The 15,781-nt window shown below is 43.2% G+C and overlaps 1 pseudogene; it reads left to right on the forward strand.

Annotated features, from left to right (window-relative positions):
* Positions 1–11,070: 11,070 nt before the first annotated feature.
* LOC124796713 lies at positions 11,071–11,188 on the forward strand (annotated as a pseudogene).
* The last annotated feature ends 4,593 nt before the right edge of the window (positions 11,189–15,781 follow it).

A 15,781-nucleotide genomic window follows, 5' to 3' on the forward strand; every position in this document is an offset into this window, starting at 1 on the left:
TGCTTTTGTTCACTATCAGATATCCATTGGCATTCTGCAAGGGCCTATACATATCTACGATGATCTGATTCTTCACTGAGAGAAATTGAGAGACAGCTCTTTGCTTGGAACCCATCTCCGTTACAGACGCATTCTTAAGGCTACTTACAGCGCTGCCACATACAGGAACTTAATGCTGAAGCAGGAATACTGCACGACGTCCCACAGCAAATTCTGCATTCTCCCAACCAATAATGGCCGAGAAAAAACGTTTTGCTATACTTATTGTATTTACCGTCGTAAATATTACAATCTCTGCCTTCCCTCTGCAGTTTCTACCTTCTGCGGCTCCGTCTAGTACCAGCCACGTCTTAAAAAATGTCCTGTCGTCATTTTTCCTCCGTCTGGTCGAAGTTTTCCAAGTTTTTTTTTTCCTAACGAAATCTGCGAAGAATCTCATTTTTCCTCTCATGACTCTAGATAAACTTCTGGGTCCTTATTGTAACATCACAATTGAAATGCTTAGATTGTAGTCTTTTCTGGTTTTCCTGAATTCCATGATACACTTCCATACAGCTTCTGCTACATACTCACATACTCTGAATTTTTGATTGTTGAATAAGAGCTTGAATATAATACTAGAACATTTCATTTAACGAGTGTTTCGTATGCAATATATTCTTGCAGATTTGTTGCACTTTCCCTGTATTACGTCAGTGAAGTGCAACCTTACATTTGCGTTACATACAAATGTGCCATTGTGGTCTTTCCACTCCTTCCCTCTATACAGTTCCCTTCCAAATATCTGTATAACATGATAGACTCTAGTTATGAGCCGTCCGAGGTGGCTGAGCGGTTCTAGGCGCTACAGTCTGGAACCGCGCGACCGATACGGTCGCAGGTTCGAATCCTGCGTCGGGCATGGATGTGTGTGCTGCCCTTAGGTTAGTTAGGTTTAAGTAGTTCTAAGTTCTAGGGGACTGATAACCTTCGAAGTTAAGTCCCATAGTGCTCAGAGTCATTTGAACCAATTTTTTCTAGTTATGACTCGTCGGTCCTATAGTGAATGGATAGCACACTTTCACATTCCGTGACGTGCTACAAGTTACAAGTCTGTACTAGTTGGCAGGCTTGGCTGAAGGCTAATCGTTTGCTAAGAATTATCTGGCTATTACTGCACTTTTTTCGTGATCCCGTTCCTTCATTGTTAACAGCAGGCACTGCCAGAAGTCTAGGTCTTCAGTAAATTATATGCGTTAAGGCTTCCCTGGAGTACTTCGCATATTTGTTACTTCGGCGACTGTATACGAAATTCCATCCAGGACAACACCTTGCGCACTGCGTGGTAATGAAACTCCAATATACTTGTAAACGTAGCTTACTATGCCATAGAAGTCCTACAGTAGTACTGATTAGGAAGCTTTCGAAGGTACACAAACACAGAATCAACTTGGTTTCCTCTAACTACAGCACAAAATGCAGTGTTTGGCGAGAAATGATAGCAGGTCATGCGTCTCAGTGAAAATTAAGGCGATCGGTGATTATACAGATCATGTGGGTGCTTTGCACGTCTTGTGGATAACAGGAGTGTATGTTGGAGACGGAGATCAGCGCACATCCTGGGAAACGAACCAGGTCCAGAGTTGCAGCAGCAGCGACACACACTCGGCTTCTCTATGGCAGAGGCATTCACACGAAAGTGACGTTCATCATAGCTGTCCGTAACTATGGTGAGACTAAGTGTCAGCTTCACTGTGATAGAGCATTCCTTGGTCCACACTTAAAGAGATTTCTATGATCAGTTGTCTCAGGCCAATAATTGCTGTACTGAATGTTTGAACTTCTTGATTGATTAGCAAATTTACAGTCACTGTTTTCGGAATGAGCTTTTCACTCTGCAGCGGAGTGTGCGCTGATATGAAACTTCCTGGAGGATTAAAACTGTGTGCCGGACCGAGACTCGAACTCGGGACCTTTGCCGTTCGCGGGCAAGTGCTCCACCGACTTTTTTTTTTTTAACATGAATAAAGTAAGTGACAATCCTAGTCTCGGGCGGGAGTGACAATGAAGTTATCATCTGCATCACAATTCCTGCAGCACGCGGTGTCGCATCATAAATCTGGCAGAAAGCCATATAATCTTGACCTATTCTGCCACTGTGGGCGGCATGTATTTCTCCTGCGTCGACCATTCGAAGGACCATTATCTGAGGCGGTTTCGGTGTTTACCATCGTTGTGTGTTTTTCTTTTTTTTCACGTGAACATAATCCAGTCATTACTGGCGCCAACAGGTAGGGGCCAGTTTGCGACGGAGCTACCCAAGCATGATTCACGCCCCGTCCCCACAGCTTTACTTCCGCCAGTACCTCGTCTACTACCTTCCAGGAGTGGTAGTTCTGCAAGGTTCGCAGGAGAGCTTCTGTAAAGTTTGGAAGGTAGGAGACGAGGTACTGGCAGAAGTATAGCTGTGGGGACGAGGCGTGAGTCGTGCTTGGGTAGCTCAGTCGGTAAAGCACTTCCCCGCCAAAGGCAAAGGTCTCGAGTTCGAGTCTCGGTACGGAACACAGTTTTAATCCGCCAGGAAGTTTCAGTCACTGTTTTCGTTTCGCATTAACGAACTCTGAGATTCATGTTCAGATCGATATATCTTCTAGGACGGCATACTTTTATCACTGAGTCAAGTAGCTCTCGGAATCGATAGAAAACTATATGTGTAGAAATTGGACACCACTCCACAGTTTTTTACAGTCCGTTTGATATTAATATGATTATTGAATAAATTAATACGTATTAACTGAAATTACTTTTTCTTTGTGTAAATCTCCAATTTTGAAACTACAGCTAAGGGTTTAAAAAAAATTTTATCCAGAAAGTTACGCATTTTAAAATTTGTAGCTTATATCTTAAAGGCGTGGCTGGCTCACAGCTAGTTTCCTGGGTGTGTGTAACTTTCCACAAGCAGGGTGTATCACAGTGATTTAGTTTTTTGACTTACTTCAAATACATTGAGGATCATAACATTTAGGCTATGGAAAAGGATATTTTAAAATCTCTTGTTATTTTTTGGGACTGTGTTTTGTATTTCACATGTTCTGCAACTTATAGAATCTCCTCACTATAGATCTTTGCAACGCGTATATCTAACGTAATCTAACATGATGCTATGGACGAGCCTAGGAGGCTAAGATTACGGTACCCCATCCGTAAGTCCTGATTTGGTGCCCTGTGATTTTTCATATGAACCCTCAAGCGAAGGAAAGCCTTTGCGAGAATCACTACAGCTCTAGGAAGTATCTGATCACATCGTTGCGGAAATCGAAATTGGAGCGCTCCCACGAATGGTATCATGATAGTTGTTTCCATTAGCAAACGTTCATTAAATTATCAGACTTTGTGAAGAAAAATGAGAGTAGTCATTAAAGAGGATATTCCAAATGGACTCTGTTTCATTTACTAAATTATTCGCATCCATTAATTAGTACTGTCCATAGAGGCCTTTCTGATCGTACAGCCCTACCGTGTGTCACAATAAGTTACTGGTGGCAATGTTTTTTCACCTTTGTGTCAATCAGAAAAGGTGCATACAGTTCCTTCATGCTTTACGATGGACAGATTCACCTCCGTACGAGTGTGGCGCGAAGGAGGGCACTAACAACATCGTCATCATTTCTCCTCTGCTATAGCAAAAAGAACTCATTTACTGTAGTGTCTATTCATATGGTTCAAATGGCTCTGAGCACTATGGGACTTAACATCTGAGGTCATCAGTCCCCTAGACTTAGAACTACTTAAACCTAACTACCTAAAGACATCACACACATTCATGCCCGAGGCAGGATTCGAACCCGCGACCGTACTAGCAGCGCGGTTCCGGACTGAAGTGCCTAGAACTGCTCGACCACATCGACCGGCTAGTTTAGTCAAGTCTTGGCAATAGTTACAGTACAGGCATCGTTAGAAACTAATGGTATGGTTATGTACTAAGCCATGTTTAGCTTTCTAGCAAGTGAAAAGATAATGAAATACTTTTCACAGGTGTCTCTTTTTATGCCGTAGATTCTGTCCACCTCCGTAGCGCAGCGGTAGCGTTACTGCCTACCACGCAAGGGGGCCCGGGTTCGATTCCCGGCAGGGGACTGAGTGCCGTGTGTGTTTCATTATCACTGAAGTGGAGTCAACTAAAAAAGACTTGCAATACGGCGGCCGAACCCCGAAGGGGATATCCCGTCTAATAAAGGCCTAGTCATCGTAGATTCTGAGACAATGGTGTGTGTGTTTATGTGTCTGTGTTTTGTAATATTTCTACCCAATTTTTGGTATTCAAAATCAGTGATGTAAGCTCCAGTTGTCTACAGTATGTCGTAGTTCACATATGTATACTGAATATTTTTCAAACAGAGGTTTTCAACGGTCAATATGTTACGACGCAGACGTTGTGAGTAGAAATAAAGTAATCTTTTGTTGTTAGTACCATTGTAGTTACTGTCGCATTCGAAGAAAAGCTAGTGGAGGAGTCAGGTGTCGGTCATGCTACTAAGCAGTCTGGAAACAGTTTCAAAGCACAGATATAAAGATACAGAGGATGGTGACGATTGGAAATATGATTTGGTATAGATTAATTAAAGGAGTGAAGATCTCGGGTACTGTTGTTGCCGCACTGTTTGGTTGCGCTTAAAAACGGAGAGTTTTAGTAGGATCTTTCTTTACTCGTTTGGGTTAGTTAGCTTCATTTATTGTTCAAACGCGATTAACCAAAGTTATCTATTCACATGGCTTGCACTCAGAAATTATAGATTTACCATTCATTACCATTTCAACATTAACTTCATGGCACTGTCGTGCTTTAAATAAGAAGTAATATCTATATAGACGTTTGTAATAGTCAGACTAAGAGTTTTGCTACTCACACTGTGGCTTCAATGAAAGTTGTCTCTTTTATCATTTAGCAAGTTTGAATTCCTCCAATGTCTCCTCACGAAAATTTGGATTTTCAGTTACATGTTCTCGCACTGCACTGAGGGGCACACAGTTGCTTCATACTGAAGCATGATCTAATTAGAATAGTTGCATATCCTTGCGTTGGCACTGGGCATGGCTTTCATTCTTTCCCCTTGGCAGTTTGCCGCTGTGCTGCATTTTTTATGTTCATCACTTCGAGCAGTACTGTTTCTATTGCCTCAGGTAAGCCATGAAAATTTATGAGGGCTAGTTACATAACAGTGAAGACAATAAGATCATTCACAGGTACGTGTTGCATTTCAAAACTGATGTCAGGGTCAAATTAAGTGAAGTTCAATTCAGATCTCATTTGTTATTTAGATAGATCTAGTCTCACAGTGTAGTGTTACATTTGCTAATGTATCCTGCAGTGTTTGCAAATTTGTTTCGTCAGTTTGCGTTGGTAGGATTACAGGGCATCTTCATAGAAACATTTGTTCCTTCAGAATTCGTTTCGTAATATAATGTAGCATTTTATTCTGTCAGTATTATTTGTTGAAATCGCAAGTCACACAGCACAATACTGAATCAGCGTATCACAGTTTCTTTAGCACATAGTTTTAGGATTTCTGACTATTGGTAAAGGTCTATTCAAATACAGTTACACAATTTCAGATAGTTTTGGCAACTCATTGAATCAAATAGCGTTTCGCTAATTACTCCATTTGCACATTTCAGAACTACGACACAGGTACACGAAGTTAAAGATAGGAAAGCAGTCCAGGTTTAGTTCTCAACACTAAAGTCTGAAGAATTACAGTGTGTGTGTGTGTGTGTGTGTGTGTGTGTGTGTGTGTGTGTGTGTGTATGTTTTCGCCTGCGCTGGTGTGGGCAAATGACGAACTAACACCACAATTTAATTTGTGTAATGCGCGGTTTTCGATTTTCATGTACTGGAAGCTGGCTTGATGAATGACGCATGGAGACCGAAAAAAATTTATGAGCCCTAAGCGATGGTAAAAGCATGGCATCTATAAATTGACGAGTGATTTGTTAGGACACTATTTTGTTGATAGAAAATTCACTGCTTCATCTGTGTAATTGTCACAGCGCTTCAAATACCAGTGATACACATGTTAATACCAGTGGAGAAGGGAAACAGGTCAAGTCGCTACAATGGAACGAAGCTCCACGTCCCGGTGGGATCCGTATCAGATTGTGTACAGAAATTGAGGTTGCAATGGCCCATGTTTTAAACTTAATATACAGCATACCTCTCAAACAACCAATTCTGTCCAAAAAGAAAGCACATGTCACAACCGCTTACAAGTTGGGAAGGAGCTGTCATACACAGAGCTGAATGTCTGCGATATCTGCCCGTTGTACAACCGAAATACGTTCTAAGCTCAGACGTTATGAAGTACATCTAACAGAAGGACGGCCTCCATGCTAACCAGCATGGATTCCGACAACTACGGTCATTTGAAACCCAATTCGGCTTTTCTCACTAGGCAACCTGAAAGCCACAGACGAAGGTATCAAGATTTTTCTGGACTGACCAATATTTGACAAACTAGCACACAAATACTAATCAACCAATGTACGATCATAAGTAGTATGAAAGTTGTGAGTGGGTTGAGGATTTCTTGGCAGAGACTTATCGACAGATGTAACTTCAGACATGCCCAAAGGAATGATGAAGATGTTTGGTTTTTGCGACGCTCGACTACATGGTCATCAGCGCCCATATAAAGTCCTAGTTTTTACACAGACCAATATTTTTCACAGTCCAATGTAGCCACTGTCACGAATGATGATGATAAAGTGATAAGGACAACACAAACACCCAGTCTATGTGCAGAGAAAATTCCCATCCCGGCCGGGAATCGAATCCGGGCCCTGTTATCCAGAGGCAGCAACGATAACCACTAGACCACGGGCTGCGGACGTGCCCAAGGGAAGTGTGTTTGATTTCTTGCTGTTCACTTCTTGCATTAACGACCCGGCAGCCAATGTTAATATAATCTGAGTGCCACATATGTTGAGAGATATAATTCTGTACACTTCAGAAAAAGCAAGAAACACAGTATCTAATGACTACAAAACCAAAAAATAGAAATTAGTCGAATCATACTGACACATAAAGGAAACTGCTTTTAAAACACTCTCACGGACCATCCCTGATCTTTTCTCGAGTTTGTGGGACCTACACCAAACAGGCCTAACAAGAGGTATTTAACGTAAGTAGAACAGGGCATCGCGAATGGTCAGAGGTTTATTTGACCCACGGAAATTCAGAAGTTTGATCTGCAGAGGCATGGAAACAGACCGCTACCATCCCACTCATTGGCATCTGTGATAAGTGACGAATCTAGGAACACACTTCCATGGAACGCGAAGAAGAGATTAGACAGATAACAGCTGGCGTACAGAATTTCAGGAAATCGTTCTTCTCGCACTCCATTCACAAGCAGATGGTAGGAGAGCCCTAATACTTTGGATAACGGGAAGTACTATCTGCCATGCGCTACACTGAGGATTGTAAAGCGACTTCTACAAGGTTCAAATGGCTCTGAGCACTATGGGACATCTGAGGTCATCAGTCCCCCAGAACTTAGAACTACTTAAACCTAACTAACCTAAGGACATCACAAACATCCATGCCCGAGGCAGGATTCGAACCTGCGACCGTAGCAGTCGTGTGGTTCCGGACTGAAGCGCCTACAAGCGCTCGGCCACCGCGGCCGGCTCTTCCACAAGGACTGGACAAAAATATGCAAACTCCAAAAACACATTACCATCCCTAAAATGGCGTCGAAAACCCGTTGGCAACAAAACAGCTTCCAGACGTCTAGGTACGGATAAACACAGGCTCTGCAGGGTTTTCGAGAGAATCTTATGCTACTCTTCCTGCGAAATAGTGATATCTTCAGGTAACGATGATGGATGTGGACAGTGATCACGCTCCATTCTCTCCAAAGTAGACCACGAAGTGTCACTAATATTGAGATCTGATGGCTGTGGTGGCAAGGAAAGATGCAATAATGTATCCTGGTGCTCAAAAAGCCACACCGATCATCCCCACAGTGGAACCAACACTGTACCACGGAACTGACCAGATCAGCCAGTTACATAATCCTTGACAATAATGGAGCTCATGGAATACCACGATATGGCTGCTCACATTATCACAAAACTCTTGCCATGTTTCATTATTGGGACATAAACATAGCTAGAAGTTGCAAACAGTGTGAAATTAGATCTATCCGACCAAACAACATTCTTCCATAGCTCCACAGCCCAGACTTTTTGGTTGCGGCTCCACGTTTTCCTGTTACTAGAACTTGAATAGCTGATGAGTGCTTTTGGATTTCTAGTTTGCCCTGTAACAAAAAAACCTGGTGATTGAGCTCATTTCGTGTTGTTTTGGTGCTGACAGTTTTCGCAATTGCGACATTCAGCTCTCCAGTGACTTTTGCAGCCGTCGTCCTCATATTTTTGGTCACAGTCCTTTACCGCGACACTCAGCACACACTTTCGTCCTCGTTGTGACTCAGCGGATGATGTTTCTTCCGCTTTCCCTATATTCGGCATAAATCTGTGATACGGTGCCTCTTTTAACACCAAACACTTCGGTTCCCTTGGTTACGGAAGCAGCCGCCATGTTAGCTCCAGCATTTTTACCACGCTCGAATTCACTTAACACTGACATAATGCACTCACTACTACGCGGAGCACTGTTCTGACTGACACACGCAACGTATTGTAACCTCCCTCCAGTTTCGCACCGAACTATATTAATCGCATACGCTGTAGGTGAAGTTATATTTTAATTATTTTTGCTTAATATATATCTTTCCTCCTTGTCATGAGACTCATTGTTGTCCACTTCCGTTATTTTGATAACTACTAAATGATAACATCTCCTTTCTTAAATGCTGGAATTTATTAATTAAATCACTCAATTTATAAACAATTATGTACATCAAACACTGTGTGCCATTCTCCGGCGTCGCTACCGAGCAACCTCTCTCTCTAGCCTCTCACACCCGACTTCCATCCACAGACTCCAACACTCGACTACTGCTTACCCACTCGCACATTGTTGACTGAACTGCAGTCTTTGCTTAAACCATGTATGATCTCTGCATAGTGCATAATCGATACTACGTAAGGGTACTGTACCCTTACAGTATTAACGACATTGCGCAGATGCCGTTCGTGGTGAAATACAACAGCGCAACCTGGAGTCTTAGGTAGCACCTGCATTTACGTTCAACCATATATTTCTCGCTGTGTTACCATATATTTGGCCAACTCCTATTACTGTAGATATATGCTTGTAAAATACAGTATAGTGAGAGCTATTGTTGGCTTATTAACTATAAGATGGAAGATACTATGAAACATTCATACTACTTAATGGCTGAGCTGGTGCGCGACATGACTTGAAGGTTGCCTTCTGACAGCCTCCATGGGCAAAAAAATTATTTTCAATATTTCCAATAAATATTGACAGAATTTATAAATTTAAATTTCTGTCCCAATCTGCCCATTAGAAGGTGCAATCTGACGTTAAACCATAACAGAATAAGTGAAAAAGTGAAGTATTAATGTTGGAAACTGTGTGTATGTTTTGAGAAAGTGTAACCCGCTGCACGCAAATTACCGAGATCAAATACACCGAGAATCTGAGAACGAGAATACCTATCGAATTCCCTCAAACTGCCGGCCGGAGTGGCCAAGCGGGTCTAGGCGCTTCAGTCTGGAACCGCGCGACCGCTACGGTCGCAGGTTCGAATCCTGCCTAGGGTATGGATGTGTGTGACGTCCTTAGGTTATTTAGGTTTAAGTAGTTCTAAGTTCTAGGGCACTGATGACCTCAGTTTTTAAGTCCCATAGTGCTCAGAGCCTTTTGCACCATTTTTGAACCCAAAAACTACACACGTAATTTCAAACCCTTATGAAATATTTGCTAGCTGACTTACACCAACCGCAAAATGATATGGAAAAAGAACATTGTCACATACTACAGTTTCGCTGTTCATGCAGTAATACTTCTGCATCAGGAATGTATTTTGATTTTATTTTTATTTTTATGGTATATGAGGAATCTCTTTGCAAAATGTTCACCGTGTACAGCAAGTTGTAAAGACAACTTGCTGTACCCGGTGACCATTTTGCAGAGAGATTCCTCATATACCACGGCATGTATCTGAAAAGTTAAGTCATTGTACGACACGTAGTTCAGGAGCAAGGGCGTCTTGAACACTGAGATGCGCAAAATACTAGCTTCTGTTTAATACCTAGAACAGATTACCTACACTGCAATCATACAGTGTTTAATAATGACAGCAATTCATGACATCCAACAAATTATAAACGTAATTTGTAACCTCTTCTAAACTTTTGCTCGCTTACATGCTTACCGTCGAATAAGTAGCACATTAACTCGTTTGTGCAGTAATCAGGCGTCTGAAGCCGTTTTGCACACGCGAGCACGATTGTTTTGAGACATCGGTATGTGCTCTTGACTGGTCGTATCCTAACTGATGATTAGTTTGCGCACCATGAAGACGCCCCTACTCCCGCCTGCATGTGCGCGGTGGACGCGGCGGGATGGGAGGCGGCGACAGCCATTGTCCAGCTGCCCCCGCAGCGCTCCACCCCCGCCTCCGCCGGCCCCGCCGCCCCCGCCGCCGCCGTCGGCTGTCCGCACAGCAGTGCGGGCGCCCGTGGCCGCAATTGATTGCCTTATTAGGTCAGGGGCGATTTACTGGCGCACCGTTCCGGCCTAATCGATACGCCTGGCTGACCACCGAGGAAGCGCCCGGCCGCCCGTACGTGCACGTGCGTGTGTGATCCGCCCGCATGTCTACGACCAACAATAGCTGCAGATGCGCCGGACACCGGTCAACCGCTATAACAGCTCATTGTTGTTACCTGGCCCCCTGCAGTCGGGGATCGTCACCGGCTCGCCAGGATACGGAATTGCACGCGACTGTTTTACCGTCCCTTTACGTATTCTTGAGGATGTAGGAGTTTTTTAGTGTAAGAGTTACTTACCTGCGTCTTACGCCATCCAGTCCGACGCCATACTCTGAACTGTTACCTTGTAGAATCAGTAAAGATTTCCTGCGTAAAAGTCGGAAGGGCAACGGCCTTGCCACAGTGGATACACCGGTTCCCGTGAGATCACCGAAGTTAAGCGCTGCCGGGCGTGGTCGGCACTTGGATGGGTGACCATCCAGGTCGCCATGCGCTGTTGCCATTTTTCGGGGTGCACTCAGCCTCGTGATGCCAATTGAGGAGCTACTCGACCGAATAGTAGCGGCTTCGGTCAAGAATACCATCTTACGACCGGGAGAGCGGTGTGCTGACCCCACGCCCCTCCTATCCGCATCCTCCACCGAGGATTACATGGCGGTCGGATGGTCCCGGTAGGCCACTCGTGGCCTGAAGACGGAGTGCTAAAGTAGAAGTCGGAAGCCTCTAGGTTACCATTGAGATGGGATGCTAACTGCACGTCTCTTCCGTTAGCTATTGTTGTCATTGTGCTGGCGGACGCCTTCGCACTAGGAAACACTGTACTAGGCGTGCCTGTGATAAGAGAAGACCAAGACACGCCCCCAGGCTAATTGCCGATAACACCCCCTGGGCAGCGTGCATATAGATGGCCGCCGCCGACCGAGCTGTCTCAATCTCTCAACCAGTGTTCTGTGTACGTCACATCGGGACTCAGTTCGCATTGCACCTCAGTACCTCAAACTGTGCTCTAGTCTTCCAGAGTGATAGGTGTCACCTCGCACCTTAGCTAGCTGTGAGGGAACGTTAGTCATTGTATGTAGTTGTGATAAGGACACGGACGAGATTCAATAATTAGTACATGTTATTTGATTGCTGTTAACGAGAGAACTTCAGATTGGGCATCATTGAAGTTGTAGGAGGTGTATTGCTCCTGCGATTGCAAGGTATAAGAGAATCGTTGACCAGAGAGTAGTGTTGACTGTACGAACTGTGTAGCAGTAGCAGTAAGTTGTTGCCAGTGTGTGTCTGGTCTGGAGTCTGCTCTGGTCTGGTGTATCATGTTGGCTGGGCTGGTCCCGGTGCAGCGATGCCGGAGCCTGAGTATTATTGTATAAGGTAAAAAAAGCAGCCTCGCGCATATCTAGTAATATTATGTAAGCTCCCATGTATATCTTTTAAAAGTTTCCTAATAATAACAAGCATTCATTTCAATTTAAAGAATTTAATATTTTTTTCAATGCATGATCATTCCGATTGTTGCAAAAGAAAAACCATTTGCTTCCTTTCATAAATAACAAATGTATAGGCCAGCATTGCACAGAACTGTGCCGGAAAAGAGCTATTGTAAGAGCAGATAGTTGCCGACTTTATCGAGGTGAGAATTTTTGCTTTCTATTCAGAATGATCTTACAGGGCCATGACGCAGCACTGCTGTCGTCCAAATTTTACTAGGTTACCGAATTTATTTTTTATTACGAGGTTTAGGAATTTTTCTGTTTCGAGCTTATATTAGATGAGAAAAGAATTTTGTGGGTACGTTAAATGGGAACCAGTTTTGTTCTGAGGTTACATTAAAATTAGAATCATTAACCAAATAATATTTAAAATATATTTTTTGTGGGGTGGTTACAAAGTTAAGTACTCAATTGGTTCTTGTAATAAAGTGTATTTTAACCACGTGTGCATTTTGTGCTGTAGTGAGAGGAAACCGGCCACCCACCTATCATACCACGCTCTCCTCATCCAGCCAGGATCCACAAAACATTAGAGGAGGGCATAGCCACAACAGCCATACCTAGAGATGACAGCCGCAATGTGATAAGCAACTTACATGGAGACATTGGTTCCATTTCTATTGCATACCTTCGATTTCATTTTGCTGTGGTGGTAAAAGCTGGAAAGAAGTCACAACACGAACCCAGATGCCAGCGATGAAGCACCGAAACTGAGACTGACATCACCGAAAACAAAAATATGGAAAGTCTTTCATCTGGCTGTTATGCTGTTATTCGTGTCGGTATAGTTACACAAGGATGCAGCTGAATTCACAAACGATGTACCAACTGGATATAATGATTAAAGATTTTGTATTGTGTGCATAAGGTGCGCAGTACGTGAACAGGTTTAATCCGAAGCGTCCCTTCAGATGGGACTTGGCAGTTGGTTGCAATGGAATTTTAAGATTAAATAGAGGCCACGAATAACACTATTTGCAACATAAAATGAAAGCCCGGAACATACTTAGCAAATGACAGTGTATGACAGTCCATGAAAGTTGCAGGTTAATCGACGAAGAGTATTTATGACTCCACAGTAACAACAAGATTCTTACCTGTTAAGTTCACTACCATAGTACTAGGGTACATCATCGGAACACCTCGACCAATCCCTATTGCAAGTCCATTACTGTTGCATATTTTCAGCCTTTCTCTCGAGTTAAGCAGGTATAAGGACTTCCGTGCTGCTTATCTCTCATCGTTGTAACATCTTGTGTGTCTCGCATCCAGTGTACGCTAGCAATATTGCAGTGTGCTAGGCCGTGTAAAAGTTTTTAAAAACTTCTTCTTTTGCAGATACAATCAATATTTGGAAGACCGTATGAGTTGTGTTACTCAAAACAGAAACTATGTGATCACTTAATGAATGGTCTCTTACGAACGTCTCTTAGTTTGACACGTCTATCGCGTACTGACAACTAGCTTCATTGTTAGGTTTCGTGAAGCACACAATACGCCTCGACGTTGAGATATTGTTGGCAAACTCTCCTCCAGGTTAATATAACTAGATGCAGATAATTTGTTGTTAAATACTTTTTCATAGATAACTCCCCCACCAACGAAGAGTCTTATTTTAAAACCAACACTATCAGCTCATCTGTATAAGTATATTCTCTATTTACTCGGTAAAGTCTAGTTAACCAACACATATGCATTTGCTCCAGTAGCCCTTTATGAAGCAGTGAGACAATAGCTTTTCGAAAGTTAAAAAATCTCGCGTCACATGGTTACCCCTATCCACGCGTTTTACGATTTCATGCTTAGGGAAACATAGTCCTGTTTCTCACTGTCCGCATTCCTGGGTCTCTGCTGTTTGTCACGGAGAAAGAAGTTTGTATTCACAAAATTTCCCAAAATTCAGCCGCGTACGGAGATATGAGGTGGAAGTTTCGCGAACGATCTCAAATGCTCATCTTGTAGATCAGTGTGACTTGTAATCTCCTGCAATCACTGGGGAGAGTCTTATGCTACAGGGATGTTCGGTGAACTATGTTACTTCCTCTGGAAATTGTAAGCATAATCTGATAGGTACATAGTAGAACTACTGCTTTTCGAGTTTCTGTGCCTGTTTTTCCAACACAGCTACTGCTGATACCTACATCATTCATGTTTGTAGATGTATATAAGATTATTTCTGGGTACGATAAGGAAATTTGAAAAATTGAATCCACATTTTGGTTTCGATTTTTCTTATGATGTACCGGCCCGTTTACAGGTATTTGGTGATCCTTGAGTCCCTGTGACACTGGGTGCTGAATCACTGAATATCTGGAAGACTGCAGCGTCACCTCAACTGAGTTTTGACGTCGCTCACAACTCACACGTCTTGTTTAACCAAGCGCAGGTGGAAGACTGTATTGGCTGTCGCACATCCTGGAACATAAAGATAACTATAGTGATAGTATAAGTAAGTGCGTAGGATAGTGCCGTGTTTTTGATTGACATCATTGTGTTGCGAATCAATCGTTTTTCGTTAGTTATTTGTTTTTCTTCAGTTTTGCCAGGCACTTAATTGTGAATATCAGAGTAATCACGTAGATGTAGATGTAGAGTATTCTGACTTGCAGTGCACACAAGCAGTTCCTTGGAAACACTGTTACAGTTGCCGAGAAATGGCGCTTGTAAGTGAAGTTAAAGATGGGGAAACAGTGGCTAAGCCCATCGAAAGAAGCAACACCCTATTCAAAGCATGGCACACACGCTCCAAAAATAATGTTGTGTAGTTGGTGGAACTAAAGAGGCATTATCCATCATCAATTGCTATCAGGAGCTGAAGTCAAATGTGCTACTCTGTGCGGGAATCACGTAATGTGTACGAGCGCAAGTTGTAACGCAGGAACGACGAGACCTGAAAGTTCACGAACAAAGGCGACTGTTCATGTAAAGCGGGAAATCCGGGTTCGAATACCGGTCCGGCACAGATTTTCGTTGCCGTTATTCCATTATACAGCTAATGGTTGTTCGTATACATAGTTGCCTGCCATATATATATGGCAGGCAGTTAAGCTCGTCATCAACTTGCAGTTAGGGTTGCGATTCATACTGTCGTTAGCACACTTGTTTAATCGTCATGAGCGATGGACAATGCTATCCTGCACCTTCTGTTCGTCACTGTATCGATAAACCGAATCATGTAGTACATAAAAGATCTTATGACGATCAGCTTTTAAGCAAATAAACATTTCAGTAAAATCTTCTCGATTTACAAGCCGCGTCACTGCGAACAAAACGATCGAACTTCCGATAGCGGTCTCCGCCACTGTCATCAGGAGGTAAAATCACTCACAGCCGGGACTGACACGATGCCCTTTCTACACAGATGCTGGCGTCTGGAAACTTGCAGAGAGGGCCTAAGTGACGCACGCACGGAAGAAGAATTGGGCAACTTAAAGCAGCTCCGGCCCGCAAAAGGGCTGAGTGACGTAAGGTGGTGTGAGGAGCCGGCGCCATGTTTGAAACTGCTGCCCTCGCCTCCCTACAAGCCCTCATGCGTTACTATGTAGCTCTCGCCTCTGTTAAAAGTGCTGCTGTTTAATTTCACCCGCTTGTTTTATAACAGA

The sequence above is a fragment of the Schistocerca piceifrons genome, chromosome 4 (genome assembly GCF_021461385.2).
Source record: "Schistocerca piceifrons isolate TAMUIC-IGC-003096 chromosome 4, iqSchPice1.1, whole genome shotgun sequence".
NCBI classification, from domain to species: domain Eukaryota; kingdom Metazoa; phylum Arthropoda; class Insecta; order Orthoptera; family Acrididae; genus Schistocerca; species Schistocerca piceifrons.